General features: G+C 38.3%; 1 pseudogene; it reads right to left on the reverse strand.

Moving 5' to 3' along the window:
- Positions 1–388: 388 nt before the first annotated feature.
- The window catches only part of LOC101615492, a 51,547-nt pseudogene continuing 29,937 nt past the window's right edge, over positions 389–21,998 (reverse strand).

Here is a 21,998-nt window from a genome sequence, read left to right on the forward strand (position 1 = left end):
ACTTGCAGTGGAAGCAGCACCATGAACACTGCTCTTACTGCTAGCCTGACAACCAGCTCCAGGGTGATGGTGGCAGACAAAGTGATTAATCACAATCTGTCAAAGCTGGGCATGGTGGCATGCACCTTTAGTCCCAGCACCCAGAAGGCAGAGGTAGGAGGGTCACCATGTGTTTGAGGCCACCCTGAGAATACAATGTGATTTCAGGTTAGTCTGGGCTAGAGTGAGACCCTACCTCTAAGAACCAAAATAAATAAATAAATAAATAAATAAATAAATAAATAAATAAATAAATAAAAATAAAACCAACAAGCCTGTCATGGCTCAGAGAACATTGCAGAAGAATGGGTGGAAAGATTGTAATCACCACAGAGTGGATAGGAATAACCTAAAACATGTTCCCAGCACTATCCCATAGGGACAAATTGGGGCCTTCATGATCCCACAGTGAATCCTTTAACTCCACTGAGGATGGCCCAGGGGGGGAAATATTCCACATGTCCATATGAATATCATTCATTTTAAAACTGCTCTTACAAGAGTGTAAAGTTAAGGACAGTGTTAAATACTAATCTGTGGGCCCTTTCTTAGCAGTACTGAGTACTCTGAGGATACAGAATCTCACACTTAGAAAAAGTAAAGTAAGATGACATCTTTACAATCATCATATTTTGAAAAAGTTTCATAAGTATATCAACCACTGGAGTCATCACATCGTAATTTTCTGTTCCTACCTTCTAAATGACACGAAATGGAATATACTACTAGCTCTCACAGCTATGGTGCTTCTTGGAACACAGGTAGATTACTAATCTTATCATAAGGGGTTTCCCTCCATATTGATAAACTCTATTCAAAAGGCTAGCAAGTAGTCCTTTGACCTTTTATTTTTCAAATCCACTTATGATGAACATTTTTAAATGAATTTTCTTCACTAAAGGACTAAGGTGGTCCTGTGGGTGTTACAAGAATGTTATACTTCTAGGGCTGGAGAAATGGCTTAGTGGTTAAGCACTTGCCTGTGAAGCTTAAGGACCCTGGTTCAAGGCTCGATTCCCCAGGACCCATGTTAGCCAGATGCACAAGGGGGCACATGCATCTGGAATTCATTTGCAGTGGCTGGAAGGCCTGGCGTGCCCATTCTCTCCTTCTTTCTCTCTCTGCCTCTTTCTCTCTCTGTTGCTCTCATATAAATAAATAAAAATAAACAAAAAAAATTTAAAAAAAAAGAATGTTATACTTCTAAAAACTGAACTTCTGTATGTGCTGAGCAACTGAAATTCCTAATTCCTCTTCTTATATCTTCATTGAAAAGGTTTAGAGATCATGAACACTATTGATTCCCAATGTTTCAAGACATTTGACAGTTTTGTAGCGTACACCATTTCTTTCCTTTATGTGGTTCAAACTATGAATGAGATTTTGACAGCTTTCAGGCAATAAGATTGCTGTTGATTTGCTTTATAATTCTCCAGAAATTAATTTTACCAATAACTTGTTGGAAGCCACTCTAGCACAACCAGTGATCCCCAGAAAATTAGACATGGCTTCCTTCATTTCTGCTGCAATCTGAACTCCAATTACAAGTCTGATATGTGTGGTAGCATGCAGGGTTGTAGAAAAGTTATTATACATGATCTGACATAGTCACTGAAGGAAGTTTATCACTTTGATACTATTGGAGTCTCTTCTCACCATTTCTGCAAGATTCACAAAATTTTCTTCAAATTCAAGTCTTTCAGCAGCTGTACTAAATTCTCCAACAATTCTAAAGAAAACTGTTGTCTCCTTTGAAGAGAGATTGACAATGTATCTGGTTAAATATGACTGCTATGCAGTTCATTGATCAAGTCTATATTTTCTTTTAAAGTATACACTTAAGAACCTCATGGGACACCAGTAGTGCACCTGACTCTTAAAGGATACGCCAGATAGCCAAATGTAGAATATGTATCAACATACAGAATTATATAAAGAAAACTACCTGTAACCCTGTATGACTTCCCTCTATAATGTGTCAAGTCTTCTCCATTAACTAACACCAGCTGTAGATACTTTTCTTTTTTTTTTTTTTAATTTAATTTATTAGTTTTCATTTCAGTGAATACAGGCAGTTTGGTACCATTATTTAGGCTCATCTGTGATCTACCCCCTCCCATTAGACCCTCCTTGTTAATGAAAATGGGTCGTGCATTGTGGAGTTAGCCCCCAGTTATTAGTATGATAAATGTCTCTGCAAATCATGACCCAACATGTAACTCTGACATTCTTTCCGCCCCCTCTTCTGCAAGATTTCCCTGAGCCATGTTGGGTTCATTTTTGGTCTGCTTCAGTGCTGAGGTGTTGGGGGCCTCTGAGGTTTTGGCTCTCTGATTTGGTGATACTTTTCTTTTGCATCTCTGATGTTCATAAGTTTCTTGACTCCAAGTTTCCTAATTTCAGTTTCAAGTAATCACCAAATATTTCTCTTGAACGCCTAATGGTTTGTCCTTCAACTCTGGACATGAGATCATTTTTACTTGTTCATAAAAGCAACCCAAATCCACACATACAATGATTCTTGGTGAAGAAATCCATGTTGGCACCACTTTGTTGAGACCTATAAGCTCTGCTTGCCATTTCAGTGTCTGTCAGCTCCATGGCCCTTCCTCATCCTCTTCCTTGTCCATGCAACCATCCTGGAATTTATCTTCCTCATGTTGGCATGTTGTACTTCCTCCATCTTGTCTTTAAGCTTAGATATTCTGTCATCTCCTTGATCCATTCTATAGGTAAATCTTTCCATGGAGTTTTTTTAATTGATTCATTATGTTTTTCCATTTCCAGTATTTTGGATTGGTTTTTTCATCCCAATTTCTGCTTCTTTACTAGATTCCTTTTAAATATCTTTATCAATCTCCTTATTTCATTTAGCTCATCTCTTGGGATTCCTTTAAGAGTTTTTTTTTCCTTTGGTTACTTTCATTTATGTGTGTGTGGGGGGGAATTTTGAGATAGGGTCTCATTCTATCTCAGGCTGACCTATAATTCACTCTGTAGTCTCAGGGTGGCCTTGAACTCAAGATGATCCTCTTGCCTCTGCCTCCCAAGTGCTGGAATTAAAGGCATACACCACCATGCCCAGCTTACTTCATTTCTTTTAACATACTTATAATCATTCTTTTGATTTTTCTTTCTATAATTTCATCTAATTTTCCCTTTTAGGGATAGTTACTGTGGGATTCATTATTCTTATAGAAGTTATGTTGCCTTTATTTTTTATATTTCTTTTATTATTGTGTTGGAATATTGCATGTTGGGTTATTTCATTGCTTGGACTTTCTGTGTGTTTAATTATCCACAGTCATATAGTTCAGAAGCTCAACTAACTCCTCAGTTTAGAAGTTCCAACTATCTAGGTGACCTCCATATTACACTCAGGGTAGCATATTAACATTAAGAGTAAAGAAAGCTGGGGGATATTCCTACTACAAAAGTATTATATTAGCAAATTAACAACAATGGTCTCTTTGTCATTAATATTGGATAATGAACAAGGTGCTTATATAGTATACTAGAACTTGTGTAACTTGAAAGTATGAGGAATCTAGGGTTGATGGAGATCAGGACTACTATTAACTTTGAAAAAGATAGAAGTGAAAACGGTAGAGGAAAGTTTTGACAGTGTTATGTTCCACAGACTTTAGAGGGTATTTTTTAAGCAAATTTTATTTTATTTTATTTTTGGTTTTTCGAGGTAGGGTCTCACTCTGGTCCAGGCTGACCTGGAATTAACTCTGTAGTCTCAGGGTGGCCTTGAACTCACAGCGATCCTCCTTCCTCTGCCTCCCGAGTGCTGGGATTAAAGGCGTGCGCCACCACACCCGGCTCCAATTTTTTTTTTATTAGTTATGGACATAGTCAGTATATAAACAGCACATGTTGGTACCATCCTTACCCTCATCCCTTCCCTCCCTCTGAAGGGAGGCACCTCATTGGAGATGCCAGTTATCCCCATGGGGATTGTAGGTCATGCATTGTAGGGGTAGCTGTCAGTTATGGGGAAGAGGCAATGGCTCTGTGCATAATTTCCCAACTTGTGGCTCTGACAATCTTTCCAAACCCCTCTTCCATGAATTTCCCTGAGCCATGTTGAGTTCATTTTAGGTCTACTTTAGTGATAGGCTCTTAGGAGCCTGTGGATCTCTATATCTCTGGTTTGGTAGATGTTGAGTGTCCACAGTACCTATCTCCTTCACCCTTGTGCTGATATAAGTTTCAATGAGGAAGCAGCACTCTTGTTCATTTCCACAGTTCCTCTACAGTTTCAGCTGGATCCCTAGTGAAATGCTATGGACTATTTCTCTCCTCACATCCTGCTTCTATTTGAAAAGCACAAGCCGATTCTCCAAAGGAGAGTGAAGTCAGCACAGATTAAATGATATAACCATTGTTAGTTTAGAGAGCATCTAATGGGTGTAGGCCCTCTTGTAGCCCAAGATTGGTGGGAGCTTGGTATTGGAGAGTGAACTGATTATCTGGATATGATTCTGACTTGTTTACCAGTTCCAGATATGGGTTCCATTCCACTGAGTGGATCTATTAGCCAATCCAAGAGCAGTTGGTTACCCAAAATGGCTGTGTGCCACTATTGCACTTGTGTGAGCATCATGTCAGGTTGTTTGCTGCTGAGTAGCTTAGACCTCCAGTTGCTCAGACAACTGTTGACCACATTCCCCTGATAGCTCATGTAATCCTTCTAGCATGAGACAAGCTAACTGTCTGGGGACTGGCTTGCTTCCAGATTGCAACCAAGTCTTTTCATGTTCCATACCAACAGCATATGGTGTCTTTGGCAGTAGAGTCTTAGCATTAACCTCTGGTGGGAAATAAAATGCTCTGACAGAAGTCTGTCTTCTTTTGGGAAACCTTGTAGTTCTCTCTGATCAACAGCTCATTGTGGGTGGTAACCACAACCTGGTACTGGGAATTACAGACCAGGGCCATGGGAAAAGAAAGAAGAAAGGAAAAGAAAATGTAAAAAGAAAAAAAAAAAAAAGAGAAACAGGAGAAAACTGAGGTTAGGCTTCATCTTATACTCTCCAGGGCCCTTTGATTCAGGTGTTCCCTCTGAGATCCTGATGGTGGTTTGACCTTTTATTCTTTCTTCCAGAATATAGGATTTCATGGTACCTCCCTTTTGTCTGGTCTTTGAGATGCCTATTAGATATGTCATCATCTGGGCTGATCCAGGTTAGGAACCACAGATGAGTGAAATCATATGATGATTGTCTTTCTGTGATGCGTGAGTTCACTGAGTATGATCTGTTCCAAGATCAATCATTTTTCTATAAATTTCATTGTGTCATTTTTTTCTAACTGCTGAGTAGAATCACATCATATAGACTTACCACATATTGTTTATCCATTCATCCAATGATGGGCATTTGAGTTGATTCCAGTTCTTAGTTATTATGAATTGAGCAGCTATAAACATGGTTGGGCAAATATCTCTGAACTGAGGCATGGAGCTTTCAGGGTAAATTACCTGTAAAAGAATAATTATACCAGTTGGTAACTCTATAGTCAACCTTCTTAGGAGTCTCAATATTGCTTTCCTTAGTGGTTGTACCATCTTACATTCCACAAATAGTGAATGAGAGTTCCTATTTCTCCACATGTTCGCCAACATTTGTTTTCATTTGATTTTTTAATGTTCTCTATCCTTACTGGGGTAAGATGTAATCTCATAGTTGTTTTAATTTGCATTTCCCTGATGGTTATGGATGTTGAACATTTTCTTAAGTGTGTGTTTGTCATTTGTATTTCTTCCTCTGAAAATTCTCTGTTCAGTTCTCTGCCTGGCATTGTGAGTGGGTTGCTTGATTTTTTGTTGTTTAGGCTTTTGAGTTCTTTGTAGATTCTAGATATTAGGCCTCTGTCAGTTGAATAGCCAGGAAACATTTTCTCTCCTTCTGTGGATAGTCTATTGGCTCTGCTTATTGTATGTATGTGAAAAAACTTTTCAGCTTCATGAGATCCAAATGGTTGAGTGAGTGTTTAAGCTCCTGAGCTTCTGGGGTTTTGTTAAGGTCTTTTCCCACTCCTGTATTGTGGAATGTTCCTCCTATGCTTTCTTCCAGTAATAGAAGAGTTTCTCGTCTTATATTGAGGTCTTTGATCCATTTGTGCTTGAGTTTTGTGCAAGGTGAGATGTGTGAGTCTAGTTTCATTGTACTGCATGTGGTTATCCAGCACCATTTGTTGAAGATGCTGTCTTTTGTTCAGTCTACATTATTAGGGGCTTTGTCAAGAATCAAGTAGCTATAGTTATTTGACCTGAAGTTCAGATCATCAATTTTGTTCCATTGATCTAAAAACATGTTTTATGCCAGTACCATGTTTCTTTTCTTACTATGGCTTTGTAATATAGCTGTAGATCAGGTATTGTGATGCCTGCAGAGATGTTTCTTTTGCTGAGTATATGCTTGGTTATCCAAAGCCTGCTTCAATTCCATATGAATTTTGGGATCACTTTTTTCTACCTCTGTGAAGAATAATGTTGGGATTTTTACTTGTATTACATTAAATCTGTATATTACTTTTGGTAGGCTTGCCATTTTCACAATGTTAATTCAGCCTATGCAGGAGCATGGGAGGTCTATCCATCTTCTCATGTCCTCCTCAATTTCTTTCTTGAGTACTTTTATGTTTTCATTACATAGGTCTTTCACATCCTTGTTTAGTGTTATTCCAAGTATTTTTTGTTGTTGTTGCTATTGAAAATGGGACAATGTAGCTAATTTCTTTCTCTGTATCTTTGTCCTTTGCCTATATAAAGGCTACTGATTTTTGTGTATTGATTTTGTATCCTGCTACTTTGCTGGAGGAATTAATCACCTTTAAGAGTTTTGAGATGGAGGCTCTCAGGTCACTTATATATACAATCATGTCATTTGCAAATAGGGCTAACTTCTTCCTTTCCAATTTGTATCACTTTTATTTCTTTCTCTTGACTTATTGCTTGGGCTAGGATTTCTATTACTATTGAATTTATCCATTTCTTCCAGATTATCCAGTTTTATGGAGCAGAGTTTTTGGTAGTAAGTCCTGATTATTTTTTCAATTTCACTCATGTCTGTTGTCATTGCTTCCTTTTAATTTCTAATTTTGTTAAGCTGAAGCATCTCTTTTTTTATGTTTCATCAAATTGGCCAGGGTTTTATCAATCTTGTTTATTTTTTTTAAAGAACCAGCTCTTTCTTTCATCAATTTTCTTAATTGTTTTCCTAGTTTCCAGTTCATTAATTTCTGCTCTGATCTTGATAATTTCTTTTCATCTGGAGCTTTTGGGTTGGATTCTTCTTGTTTTTCCACTGCCTTTAGATTGATGGTTAGGTTATTAAATTGAGATCTCCCTAACTTTGTTATGAAGGCATTTAGTGCTATTAATTTTCCCCTGTGATTGCCTTCATTGTATCCCATAAGTTTTGGTAGGATGTGTTCTCATCATCATTTGATTCTCAAAATTTTGAAATTTCACTTTTTATTTCATCCACTATCCATTTATTGCTTAAAGTTGTGTTGCCCAGTCTCCAGGAGATGATAGAGATCTCTTGTTAATTTCTATCTTTACAGTATTGTGGTCTGATATTATACAAGAAATTATGTCAATTTTCCTAAATATATAGAGACTGACTTCATGGTCCTATATATAAGATTTGGGGTAGAATGTTCTGTAGATGTCTGTTAGGTTGAGTTGATCTATGGTGTTATTGAGCTCTCTTACTTCCCTGTTGATTTTCTCTGTCTATTGCTGATAGTGGAGTATTGAAGTCCCCAACTATGATTGTGTTGGCATTTATTTCTGTTTTGTTGTCGAGTAGGTTTTGTTTTATGAATTGTGGTACACCTGTGTTTGATGAATAAAGACTGATGATTGTGAAATCCTCTTATTGGATCATTCCCTTGATGAGTAAGAAGTGGCCTTCTTTGTCTTTTTTTTTTATTACTTTTGGTTTGAAGACTATTTTATCTGATCCTAGTATAGCAATGCCTGTTTGTCTCTTATTGCCATTAACTTGGAATATCATATTTCCACCCTTTCACTCTGAGGAGGTGTCTGTCTTTAGTAGTGAGGTTGGTTTCTTGAAGACAGCAGATTGAGGGGTATAATTTTCTGATCTACCCTGTTAGCTTATGTCTCTTGATAGATGAATTAAGGCCACTAATGTTTAGGGTAATGACTGTGAGGTTTTATTTAATCCCTGCCATATTGTGTGGTTTGGTGTTTTCTTGGACTTTGTTGTTTTTGTGGGCCTTCTCTGGTTTCATTGTTGTGGTCTGCTTCTTGTAGGGTCTTGAGGTTGGTTGGTTGACTCTTCTGTGTGGAGAATTCCCTGAAGTACTCTCTGTAGGTTTGGCTTTGTGTTCATATAGTTGTAGAGCTGACTTTTATCACACAAAGTTTTTCATTCTTCATCTATTAGGAGGGATACTTTTGCTGGGTAGAGTACTCTGGGTTGGAAGCCATAGGTTCTTAGATGTTGCAGTGTTCTACTCTAGGCCCTTCTGGGTTTCAGTGTTTCCATTGAGAATTTTGAGATAATTCTGATGGGCTTACCTTTATTTGTAATATGTTGTTTCTCTATTGCTGCTTTTTGGACTTTCTTATTGTTTTTGTTGTTTAGAGTCTTTTTTTTTATTCATTTATTTATTTTTGGTTTTTCTTTTCTTTTTTTTTAAATTTTTATTAACATTTTCCATGATTATAAAATATATACCATGGTAATTCCCTCCCTCCCCACCCCCACACTTTCCCATTTGAAATTCCATTCTCCATCATATTACCTCCCCATTACAATCATTGTAATTACATATATACAATATCAACCTATTAAGTATCCTCCTACCTTCCTTTCTCTATCCTTTATGTCTCCTTTTTAACTTACTGGCCTCTGCTACTAAGTATTTTCATTCTCACGCAGAAGCCCAGTCATCTGAAGCTAGGATCCACATATGAGAGAGAACATGTGGCGCTTGGCTTTCTGGGTCTGGGTTACCTCACTTAGTATAATCCTTTCGAGGTCCATCCATTTTTCTGAAAATTTCATAACTTCATTTTTCTTTACCGCTGAGTAGAACTCCATTGTATAAATGTGCCACATCTTCATTATCCACTCATCTGTTGAGGGACATCTAGGCTGGTTCCATTTCCCAACTATTATAAATTGAGCAGCAATAAACATGGCTGAGCACGTACTTCTAAGGAAATGTGATGAATCTTTTGGATATATGCCTAGGAGTGCTATAGCTGGGTCATATGGTAGATCAATCTTTAGCTGTTTTAGGAACCTCCACACTGTTTCCACAATGGCTGGACCATATTGCATTCCCACCAGCAGTGCAGAAGGGTTCCTTTTTTTCCACTCCCCGCCAACATATGATCATTGTTTTCATGATGGTGGCCAATCTGACAGGAGTGAGATGGAATCTCAATGTAGTTTTAATCTGCATTTCCCTGATGACTAGTGACATAGAACATTTTTTTACATGCTTATATGCCATTCGTGTTTCTTCCTTTGAGAACTCTCTATTTAGCTCCATAGCCCATTTTTTGATTGGCTTGTTTGATTCCTTATTATTTAACTTTTTGAGTTTTTTGTATATACTAGATATTAATCCTTTATCCGATTTATAGCTGGCAAAGAATCTTTCCCATTCTGTAGGTTGCCTCTTTGCTTTTTTCACTGAGTCCTTTGTGGTGCAAAATCTTTGTAATTTCATTAGGTCCCAGTGGTTATCTGTGGTTTTATTGCCTGAGCAATTGGGGTTGTATTCAGAAAGTCTTTGCCAAGACCAATATGTTGAAGGGTTTCCCCTACTTTTTCCTCTAGCAGTTTCAGAGTTTCCGGTCTGATGTTAAGGTTTTAATCCATTTGGACTTAATTCTTGTGCATGGTGAGAGAGAAGAATCTATTTTCATCCTTCTGCAGATATATATCCAGTTTTCAGAACACCATTTGCTGAAGAGGCTGTCTCTTCTCCAATGAGTATTTTTGGCATTTTTATCGAATATCAGGTGGCTAAAGCTACTTGGGCTTACATGTGGGTCCTCTATTCTGTTCCACTGATCTACATGTCTGTTTTTGTGCCAGTACCATGCTGTTTTTGTTACTATGGCTCTGTAGTATCAGTTAAAATCAGGTATGGTGATACCACCAGCGTCTTTTTTGTTGCTCAGTATTATTTTAGATATTCGAGGTTTTTGTGATTCCAAATGAATTTTGGGATTGTTTTTCCTATTTCCATGAAGAAAGCCTTTGGAATTTTGATAGGGATTGCAGTAAATGTGTAGATTGCTTTAGATAAGATTGCCATTTTCACAATATTGATTCTTCCAATCTAGGAACAAGGGATGTTTCTCCACTTTCTAGTGTCTTCTGCAATTTCTCGCTTGAGTGTTTTAAAGTTCTCATTGTATAGATGCTTTACTTCCTTGGTTAGGTTTATTCCAAGGTACTTTTTTTTTCTGATGCAATTGTGAATGGGAGTGATTCTCTGATTTCATCCTCTGTGTGTTTGTTGTTAGCATATATGAAGGCTACTGATTTCTGTGTATTTATTTTGTATCCTGCTATATGGCTGTAGGTTTTGATCAGCTCTAACAGCTTGCTAGTAGAGTAGTTAGGGTCCTTTATGTATAGAATCATGTCATCTGCAAATAATGATAACTTGATCTTTTCCTTTCCAATTTGTATCCCTTTTATGTGTGTCTCTTGCCTTATTGCTATGGCTAAGACTTCCAAAACTATATTAAATAAAATTGGGGACAGTGGACACCCTTGTCTTGCTCCTGATTTTAATGGAAAAGCTTCCAGTTTTTCCCCATTTAGTAATATGTTGGCTGTAGGCTTGTCATAAATAGCCTTTATTTTATTGAGATATGTTCCTTCTATTCCCAGTCTCTGTAGGACTTTTATCATGAAGGGATGTTGGATTTTGTCAAATGCTTTCTCTGCATCTAATGAGATGATCATGTGATTTTTGTCCTTCAACCTGTTTATGTAATGTATTACATTTATAGATTTGCATATGTTGAACCATCCCTGCATCTCTGCGATAGAGCCTACTTGGTCAGGGTGAATGATCTTTTAGATATTCTCTTGTATTCTGTTTGCCAATATTTTGTTGAGAATTTTTGCATCTATGTTCATGAGGGAGATTGGTCTGTAATTTTCTTTTTTTGTTCTATCTTTGCCTGGTTTTGGTATCAGGGTGATGCTGGCCTCATAGAAGGAGTTTGGTAGAATTCCTTCTTTTTCTATTTCCTGGAAAAGCTTAAGAAGCAATGGTGTTAGATCTTCCTTAAAAGTCTGGTAAAATTCAGCAGTGAATCCGTCTGGGCCTGGGCTTTTTTTAGTTGGGAGATTATTGATAACTGTTGGGATCTCCATGTTTGTTATAGGTCTATTTAAGTGATTAATCTCATTTTGATTTAATTTAGGTAGGTCATATAGATCAAGGAAATCATCCATTTCTTTCAGATTTTCATACTTTGTGGAGTATATGCTTTTATAGTATGTCCCTATGATTTTTTGAATTTCTCTGGAATCTGTTGTGATGTTACCTTGTTCATCTCTGATTTTATTAATTTGTGTCTCTTCTCTCTTTCTTTTGGTCAGATTTGCTAAGGGTTTATCAATCTTGTTATCCTTTCAAAGAACCAACTCTTTGTTTCATTAATTCTTTGGATTGTTCTTTTTGTTTCTATTTCATTAATTTCTGACCTAATCTTTATTATTCCGGCCCATCTACTGATTTTTGGATTGCCTTGTTCTTCTTCCAAGGCTTTAAGGTGAAGCATTAGGTCGTTTACTTGCGACCTTTCTAATTTCTTAATATAGGCACTCAAGGCTATAAATTTACTTCTTAAAACTGCCTTCATTGTGTCCAAGAGATTTTGGTATGTTGTGTTCTCATTATCATTTGACTCTATAAATATTTTGATTTCCTTTTTGATTTCTTCATTGACCCATTCATCATTTAGTAGTGTATTGTTTAGTTTCCATGATTTTGTGTATGCTCTATATCCTTTCTTGCTACTGATTTGTACTTTAACTCCATTGTGGTCAGATAGAATGCAAGGAATTATTTCAATTTTCCTGAATTTGTTAAGATTTGCTTTGTGTCCTAATATATGGTCTATTTTAGAGAATGTTCCATGTGCTGCTGAAAAGAATGTATATTCTGCAGCCTTTGGATGAAATGTACTGTATATATCTGTTAAGTCCATTCCTTCTATGACCTCATTTAGTCCAGTTGCCTCTCTAATTTTTCCCGGGATTACCTGTCTATTGATGAGAGTGGGGTGTTAAAGTCACCCACCACCACTGTGTTTGGTGTTATCTGTGACCTTAGTTCTAATAGTGTTTGTTTGACGAATTTGGGAGCCTCCATGTTAGGTGCATATATGTTTAGGATTGTAATGTCCTCCTTTTGGAGTGTGCCCTTAATCAATATAAAGTGACCTTCCTTAACTTTCTTGACTAACGTTGGACTAAAGTCTACCTTGTCTGATTTTAGGATAGCAATCCCTGCTTGTTTTCTAGGCCCATTTGCTTGAAACACCGTTTTCCAACCTTTCACCCTAAGATAATGTCTATCCTTTGTAGAAAGGTGAGTTTCTTGGAGACAACAAATTGCAGGATCCTGCTTTTTAACCCAGTCTGCAAATCTATGTCTTTTCGTTGGGGCATTGAGGCCATTGATATTAAGAGATATTATTGAAAGGTGTGTATTTATGTTTGCCATTTTTGTGTGTGTGTATGTGTTTCTGGTTCTACCTGCGCTCTCTTCTGTTAACTAGTATTTGAGTATTGCTTGTTTTTTCTAGGTTTCTTATATGTGTGCTTTTCCTTCTCCTCAGCATGGAGGATTCTATCAAGTATTTTCTGTAGAGCTGGTTTTGTCTTCAAATACTCCTTTAACCTGCTTTTGTCATGGAATGTCTTTATTTCTCCATCTATTTGAATGGATAACTTTGCAGGATAAAGTAACCTTGGTTGACAGTTGTTATCTTTCAGAACTTGGAATATATCACTCCAAGCCCTTCTGGCTTCAAAATTTTGTGTTGAATAATCTGCTGTAATCCTGATGGGCTTGCTTTTGTAGGTAACTTGATTTTTCTCTCTAACTGCTTTCAGTATTTTTTCTTTGGTGTGTGTGTTTGGAATTTTGATTATAATATGGCGAGGAGAGTTTCTTTCTGTGTTTTGTCTGGCTGGGGTTCTAAAGGCTTCCTGTATCTGCATTGGCACCTCTTTTCCAATTTGGGGGAAATTTTCTTCTATGATTTTGTTGAAGACGCCTACTATGCCTCTGGAGTGGAGTTCTTCTCCTTCTACTATGCCCTGAATTTTTATATTGGATCTTTTCATAGTGTCCCGAATATCTTCAAATTCCCACTCATACTTTTCTATAAGTTTGTCTTTCTCTTTGTTGGACTGCATTAGGTCTGCCACCTGGTCTTCTAGCTTAGATATTCTGTCCTCTCCCTCATCCATCGTACTGGTGAGATTTTCTACAGAGTTTTTTATTTCATTAACTGTGTTCTTCATTGCTAGTAATTCTGACTGGTTTTTCTTTATTATTTCTATTTCCTTATTTATGTCTTGTATTGCCTTCTTCATTTCATGAAATTGGTTACCTACATCTTCTTTGATTCCTTTGATTTCCTCTTTTATTTCTTCTTTGATTGTTTTGATGTGTTCTTTGACCTCTTTGAACATATTTATAATCATTCTTTTGAACTCTTTCTCAGGCATTTCCTCTAACTCTTTCTCACTGGAGGACATTTCTGATGCATTAATACTTTTAGGTGGATTTATATCGTCTTGCTTTTTAGTGTTTCTTGTATTATAATGTATATATTTTTGCATCTTGGATTAAGTTAATGCTTGAATTTTCTAGCTAGCTGTGTATTCTTAGCTGTATCAATTGATTTGATGTAATATATTTTCCGGGTAAGCCTTAAGGTGTTAGGTATGGCTCTTAAGACTGTCAGAGTATCTACAAAGATGTTCTTAGGGGTTGAGTTTCCCTGCTATAGGAGTATTCAAGCAGGCTGAGTGGAATAAAATACAGGTAGATTCTAAAATTTAACTAAACACTGTATACATTCAATCAAAAATAGCCCCGAGTATGTTTGCAATAGTAGTTATTATAACGACCAGATCCTCTATCAACAAAGAGGTTAAGATTTCTGGTCTGTTGAGGGATCCAAGTCAGCTTGTGACCAAGTGTGACCCTTCCCTGGTGCAATCCCAGTTACCTTGGATGATTTTGGTCTCAGTCAAGTTGCTGCCTGGGTTGTTGGGCTGCTGTTCTGATTTCTGGAGCTGGGCACTGGCTTTTCCTGCGGGGCAAACCGAGCCTGGCAAGTGTGGCTCTGCAGATCAGCACCCTTGCTGCTGGAACTGCTGCTGCTAAAGCTGCCGCTGCTGCGTCTGTAGCCGCTGCTGCTGAAGCTGCTGCTGGGCCCACCGTGGCTGCTGCCTCTGCTGCTGCTGTAGCTGCCACTGCTGGAGCCACCACCTCTGCTGAAGCTGCTGCTGCTGTGTCCACTGCCGCTGCTCCCCCTGAAGCTGCTGCTGCCGAGTCTGCCGCTGCTGCCACTCCTGGGGCTGCTGCTGCTGGGTCTGCCGCTGCTGCCACTCCTGGGTCTGCTGCTGCTGGGGCCGCTTTTACCGGTGCTGGAGCCGCTGATGTTGCTGCCAAACTCTGTTCCTGCTTGGGTCCCGCTCTCAACCCAAGTTGGCGTGGCCGGGTCCTGGGCCGCTGCTCTGTTCGCTGGAGCTGGGTTCAGGCGGTGGGGGAGGGGAGGTAGCCGCAGCTTCTCTGGTTCTCTCGCTGCTCCAAGCATTCTTCTACCTCGCGGTCTGCTCCTCCGCTGCTCACTGCCTCTCTCCCCTCATGTTTCCTGAGTTCTGGAGACCGTGGTGTGAGGGGAAGCTCCCGCACCTGGCTTTTCCTGCGGCTGGAGCCAAGCCTGGTGGCTTTCTGGTGCACCATGGCCGTGGAGGTTGGCCGAGCTGCCGGAGCCACTTTTCCCGCCTGTGTGGGCTCTGGATGCTCTGGATCTCTCCTACTTCTCCGCTGCCGCTTCAATTTCCTATACATCTCACTTTTTAGTAAAAGTGTGTATTTTGCTGAGTTTTTTTGGTCTTTCCCCCCCCCAGGCTGCTTTGGCATGGTACCTACGCCACCATCTTAACTGGAAGTCCTCTTGTTTAGAGTCTTAATGATAATATGTTTTGGAGTTTCTACTTTGGTCCAGTCTCTTTGGAGTTCTGTTAGCTTCCTGTATCTTAACCATATTCTCTATCTTTGATAATTTTGTTGAATAAGTGACCATGCCTTTGGTCTGAATTTCTTTCCCTTTTGGTATACCCATGATACAAATGTTGAGACAATTAAGGATATCCCACAATTCCCTCATGTTCTGCTCACAAAAGTTTTTGAACTTGTTCAAAGTTTTAGGCTCACAAACTGTTTCTTCTGTTTTGTTTTCCAGTTCTGAGGTTCTGTCTCCCACATGACTGACACTGTTCTTGAGAGCTTCTGGAGACGTTTGGACTGGTCCAGTTTGGTTTTTATTTTCTATTGCCTTTTTCTGTATAGTATCCACCCCTCTGTCTTGTTCCATTTTTAGGTCACAGTGTGGTGGTTGGCATGGCTTCTGGGATGCTGCCTGAGGGGCTTGGGGGACTGATAGGTTACCTGAGAATTTAGGAGTCAGCAGATTCCCTACTTTGCTCCTCCATGCCCTCCTACTGGGGTTCTGCTAGGACTTACTGACCCTAAAAACCCCACTGATCTTTCCTCTTATTGCCCCATGAAGTGAAGAGTGGTTATGCAAACACCATCTTGGCCTGACTTTAGAGGTTATTAGGCGTATGAAAGGTTTTAGGCTTAGAGTACAAAGAGGAGGAATTAAGGAGGAAAAATGTGCAGAGAGGTTGGAATAAAGTGAAAAGTATATGAGTTGTGCTTGGGAAGAGTAGTAGAGAGATCACAATAGAAGAGCAGGTGGAGAAACACACAGAACAGTACTAAAATCCAACTGAGACATGCAAACACAAATAAAGCCATTATAAAATACATGCGCAGAAGTGAACATATAAAAAGTGACCCTGAAATATTAAAAAACTACTAAAAATTATAAAAGTTAATGATAATATACATTAAATGTAAAAAGAAAATTATTACATTCATCATTCTTGCTTTGTTGGGATTGGTTTTGAACTATCTCCTTCTTTGTGATGCTTCCTTTAGCATCCTGTCCTGATATAGGAACAGTGATTTGAACTTCCAGTTCAAACTAATAAAATCAGATTTGTGGCACATTTTGTTTCTGTGGTGATCAAAGAAGTTACCTATTGCAGTGTGTTTCTAGACCACCTACAGTAAGATGTGAAGATAGTTCCCTTCTTATATACTTTCAGTTGTCTTGTCTCAGATGGATACACTAATGAATTCCACTATGCCTTTAATGATTAACACCAATGCTTCTCAAAATATTCTAGAAAATAGAAAAGGAAAGATCTTTATATAAAGTCAGTGTCTTCATACCAAAAGCAGGAAAGACACAACAAAATATTAAATTACAGACCAATCTCCCTAATGAACAAGATGCAAAATTTCTCAACAAAATGCTTGCACACCAAATATAAGAACACATTTAAAAAAACTCACCATGATTAAGTTGGTTTTATTCTGAAAACGCAAGGCTGGTTCTACATAGGCAAGTCATAAATATAATAATACACCATTTAAACGGACATAAGGACAAAAGCCACAAGATTATTTCAGTAGATTCAGAAAAGACATTTGACAATATCCAAGATAATAAAAGTCCTAAAGAAAATGAAAATAGAAGAGCATAGCAAAACATAATAAAGGCTATACATCACAAACCCAATTCCATTATCATACTAAACAGAGAAAAACTCAAAGCATTTCCACTAAAATTAAGACTTGCCCCACTTTATATAGGGCTTGAAATCTTAGGTAGAATAGTAAGATAAGAGAAAGAAATATAATGGCTTCAAATAGAAAAGAGAGAAGTCAAATTATCTTTATTTATAGATGATACAATGCTATACGTAAAAGACCATGATGATGCCACCAGACAACTATTATGTCTCAGACACACTTTCAGAAGAGACAAGATACAAAATTAACATATGAAACCCAGTAGCTTTCCTATATACCAAGAACTAACATGCTGAGAAAAAAAAATCAGAGAAATAATCCCACAAAATATTTTATTTTTATTTATTTGGAAGAGGGAAAGAGGCAGATATATATATAGAGAGAGAGCAAGAGAGAGAATGGGCATACCAGGGCTTCCAGCCACTGGAAACAAACTCCAGATGCAAGTGCCACCTCTTTCTCTCAAATAAATAAGTAAACAAACACAATATTTTAAAAAGTTAAATAAAATTAAAATAGCATGGTACTGTCACCTAAACAGACATGTAGATCAGTGAAACACAACAGAAGACCCAGACACATCCCACATAGCTCAGCACATGCTGTATGAAGCTTAACAAAGATACCAGTAGTATACATTGGAGAAAAGGCAGCCTTTTCAAAAATTGGTGTTGGGGGGAAACCAGATATCAACATGTACAAGAATGAAATTAGATCCCTATCTCCTATTCTTCCAAAAAAGGTAATATGAATCATAATATAAACCCTGAAACTACTAGAAGAAAAAGTAGGGAAAACAATTTCAGACATAGGCATAGAGAAATAATTTTCAATAGGACTCCTACTGCTCAGGAAATAAACCAATCAGTGAGAGATGGGACCCTAGGAAATTAAAACATTTCTGTATAGTAAAGGAAGTGGCTAATTAAGTGAAGAGAAATGGTAATGGGAGAAAATCTTTGTCAGCTGTACATCTGCCAGAGGAATAGTAATCAGGGCATCATTTCCATTGTTTCAATGCAAAGTACTTGGACCACCCTTGATGGTGGTAATCTGCTTAACCATTGCAGCTTCAGTAACCTAAATCCAGTCCTGTGCCAGGACTTTAAACTTGCTTGAAGTTTACCTGTGATTAACTGTACATCTTTCATATCTCTTTGTTTTATTCTTCCACCAAGCATACCAGTCCATTACTTTTACATCTCTCAGGGCATGGGCAGAAGAACACAGCCAACCTTTATGGCAGTGGTCCAATTGTGACAAAGTTGTCCTTCCCCTTTGGAAGTTCATAATCCAAGCCTTTATAGCCCACCATTTCTCTGAATTTAGCATTTTCAAACTCTCACTAGAATAGTCCATCAAGCTCTGCTCACAGCACTACAAGGCTTCTCCAATCCAAATTATCAAATCCTTCTACATTCATCCTGCCATCAAGTTCCAAAAGTCCAAAACTCACATGGTCAGTTTTATCACAGCAATGTCCCCCACTTATGCTGTATTTACTTTCTAATTGCTTGGACAAACACCCAAAACAGCTGATGGGAGGAAAGGGTTTATTTCAGGCTTACAGACTCAAGGGGAGACTTCATGACAGCAGAAGAAGCTGGCTCACTTCCACAGATCATAGCAGAGACAAATCACCAAACAGCCAGCAAGAATGAATAGCCAGAGCCCAAACTGGCTCTAAACACACATTAGGACTGGACTAAAGATCCACCCCCAGTGACACCTCCTTCAGCAGGCTGCTGGAGACTTGAGTTGCAAGCTTAATCTTGTTGAGCACAGGATAATTCCATTGCATGAGATCTGGTAACTACACCCTTTTGTCCTGCATAGTAGGAGGAAAGAGGATAATGTTCTCAAGAGAACATGTTCCAAGTATTTTCAGGTGAACTGCTGACCCATGTAATGGATGAAGTCCAAGTTTCTCAACGTTTATCCCAGAAGTCACTGTTTTCACACTGTTTTGAGTTTGCCAAGTTTAGGTCATAATGATCTTAAATTCTTACTGAATACCTAATACATACTAACATATGACACAGATAAAGAAGTTATTGTATCTTAATGTGTCTTTCACATATAAGCTTGTTACTCATTTCTTATGTGCCTCTTAATAAAGCACCATGCTGGGGCTAAGAGAAAGAGACATTACCTGATAATCTCCTCTCCCCAGCCAGCCTTTCTGCTCTAAATCTGATGTGTCTTCAATGACCTTCAATTCTCTTTTTTCTTAACCAAAACTCCCTGAGACTGTAGGGACATATATTCAAGTCAACACAATATGTAATTGAAATTTTTTAGCCAGAAATGAATAAATAAATAAATGAAGATGTGTCATTTGCATAAAAATGAATGCAATGGAGATAATCACATTAAGTAAATTATGACATTGGCATAGCAACCAATATTATATATTTTCTAGATTTTACAGAGACATAAAATTATGATATGAAAGTAGAAGCAAAATTGTTTAGGTGAACAAAGGGGATTAGCAGAAGAGAGGACAGGGTAAGCAAGGGAGTAGGGGATATGTGGGGAATATGTTCAACATATAATTTTTACTTATATAAAAATGACTGCATGTACCATAGTACCATGTGTAGTGAATACATACAATGAGAATGAAAAGTAAATGAATAAATTGTTTTTAAAAAAATCAATATTTCTTCTAAAGAGGGATTAAAAATTTCAGTCAATATTAGAGTTTCTTCTAGAGTGTTTTACAACATTGTTTATAGATGAAGTTATGGAGAAAACCAGAGCAGAATTGAGCCTCCATTGCAGAATGGTGGGTAAACTGAGGAATAGAGTTTGACAACTGTAAGTGGATGACTGACCCATTTGTTTCCATACTGATACAGTCTTCTAACATAGAATTTTGTTAGAGAGAGAGAGAGAATGGGAATACCAGGTCCTCCTGCCAGGGCAAACTAATTCCAGATGCATGTATGTGCTACTTTATGCACCTGGCTTTATGGGTACTGGGGATTGACCCTGCATTATCAGGCTTTGCAAGAGCCATCTTTGCAGCCCCAGAATTTTCTATCTTTCAATTTCTAAAAGAATTACAAAACTTAGCTCTGGGTTGTGTATGTTTTACTAAGTAGTCAAACTCTTCTGCTACTGAGCAGAAACTGATTTCATGTCTCTTTCACAGTGGGCAGGCTAAGGTAAGTCACATCTATCAATATCACTGATGACTTCATTCAGTAAATCTGTACCTTCTTCTAAAGCAGAATTTCAGGAAAAAGTACTATGTTCCTCTTGTCATATTCTTGCATTGATCCAAAGAGAAGGGGTTGCTTTCTCTGTGGCTATACAGTGCTAAAGAGGGAGTACCCACATCTTTAACCTCTGAGTTGCCCTTCTTGTGAAAAGAGTCTGGCTGAGTAGACCTGAAGGTGTTGAGCCACAGCCCATAGGTCTCACTGGCTAACTCCACTACCTCCTGATGCATGTTCTTTTGCTCTTATGGCTCAGGTGGCTCCTCTGATCTCTCACAGAGAGCAGTGCACCCTTGGCAGGGTGACCAGGTCCCATTTCCTGTCTCTGTGACCATATGTAGGTGCAAGTTGCAGGTCTGCTGGTTTCTGCTGGGGTGTATAGTAGACAGCTCCATGATGCTGGGCAGAACATCCAACCAAGCACAGTTTTGTGGGAGGAAGGGATTTATTTCAAGCTTACAAGATCCAAGGGAAGTTCCATCAATTATGGAAGAAGCTGGATCCTATTCATAAATCCAAGCAGAGAGAGGAACCACCACCAACCAGCCAGCAAACACCAAAAAGCAGCAGCATGAACCTGCATTAAGCAGGACCCCAGAGCCCAGACCTCTCTGCATGCCTTTGGGATGTAATTCAGATCCACCCCAAATACACCTTAGGACTGAATCTTCAGTGAGACCTCCTCCAGCCAGGCAGCTGGAAACACAAGTTACAAGCTTCAATAAAACACCTGAGTCTACGTGGGGACATACATTCAAACTATTACGGGGTAGGTAGGTGGGTGGGTGTTAAGAGACCACAGTCAACAATGGTCATCATCAGAAATTCCTAATGGTATTTATGTGTCTATCCACTTACCTTTTGTTTATTCTTTCAAACAGGGGTCAGGCAAGTAAGGAGATGCATGAATAGACATATTACTCTAAATCTTCACAATCAAACCATTCACCAGATATGCATATTGCTATCTCATATACAAACAGTTTAACTATGTGGAATCTATACCAAGTGGAGTTTGGGTCATAATCCTGAAAAATATAGTCCCAAATGTTAGTCTAGAGTGGTAACATCCCAAAAGATCAAAACCCATAAATGTAAAATTACAAAAGGGCAAAATTTAGAAAATATAATTTTGGAAAATAATTTTTTAAATTCTTTTCTTCATTTTAAGACTGGGAATCCTAGTAAAATACCTGAAATACTAATATTTGGGAAGTAGAGGCAGGGCTATCATAAGCTTGAGGCCACACTTTTTGTAAAAGCAAAAAAAAACAGAAAAACACAGTAAAAACAGAAGGATGGAAAGATTTGTTTACATTTTAAAATTGAATTATTTTAGAAACATAAAAATGAAAGATCACATTGTTACAGGGTTGGGAGCCACAAAACCCCTCTTGAAAAGGGATTGGCTGAAAGTCCCCAAGCCAGTGGCTCTCAGTTCTTGTCTTATAATTAGCAAAGCATCAATAAACAACAACAACAAGAAGGGTAAATTAAGAAAGATTTATTTAAGAGAGAGTAGAATAAAAGCAGAAAGTTTTCCAAGCTTAGAGGGATCTCCCCCCACCCAAATCTGGGTTGGATCCTGAGAGGGAAATTCCAGGGAAATCCACATGGTGACTTGGATCAGATCTTATTATAAATTAGACATCTAATTGAGATGAGCTCCATTGTTGCATTCAAATTTATATGACAGACCTTGATTGATTGGTGGACCAGGGAGGAGCACAGGCTCAGAAAGGGCCTGTGGGGAGATATGGGAGAGAAAGACTATGAAAAATTATGAAGGAAGAAAGAGAA

Source organism: Jaculus jaculus, chromosome 6 (assembly GCF_020740685.1).
Source record: "Jaculus jaculus isolate mJacJac1 chromosome 6, mJacJac1.mat.Y.cur, whole genome shotgun sequence".
Classification (NCBI taxonomy): Eukaryota; Metazoa; Chordata; class Mammalia; order Rodentia; family Dipodidae; genus Jaculus; species Jaculus jaculus.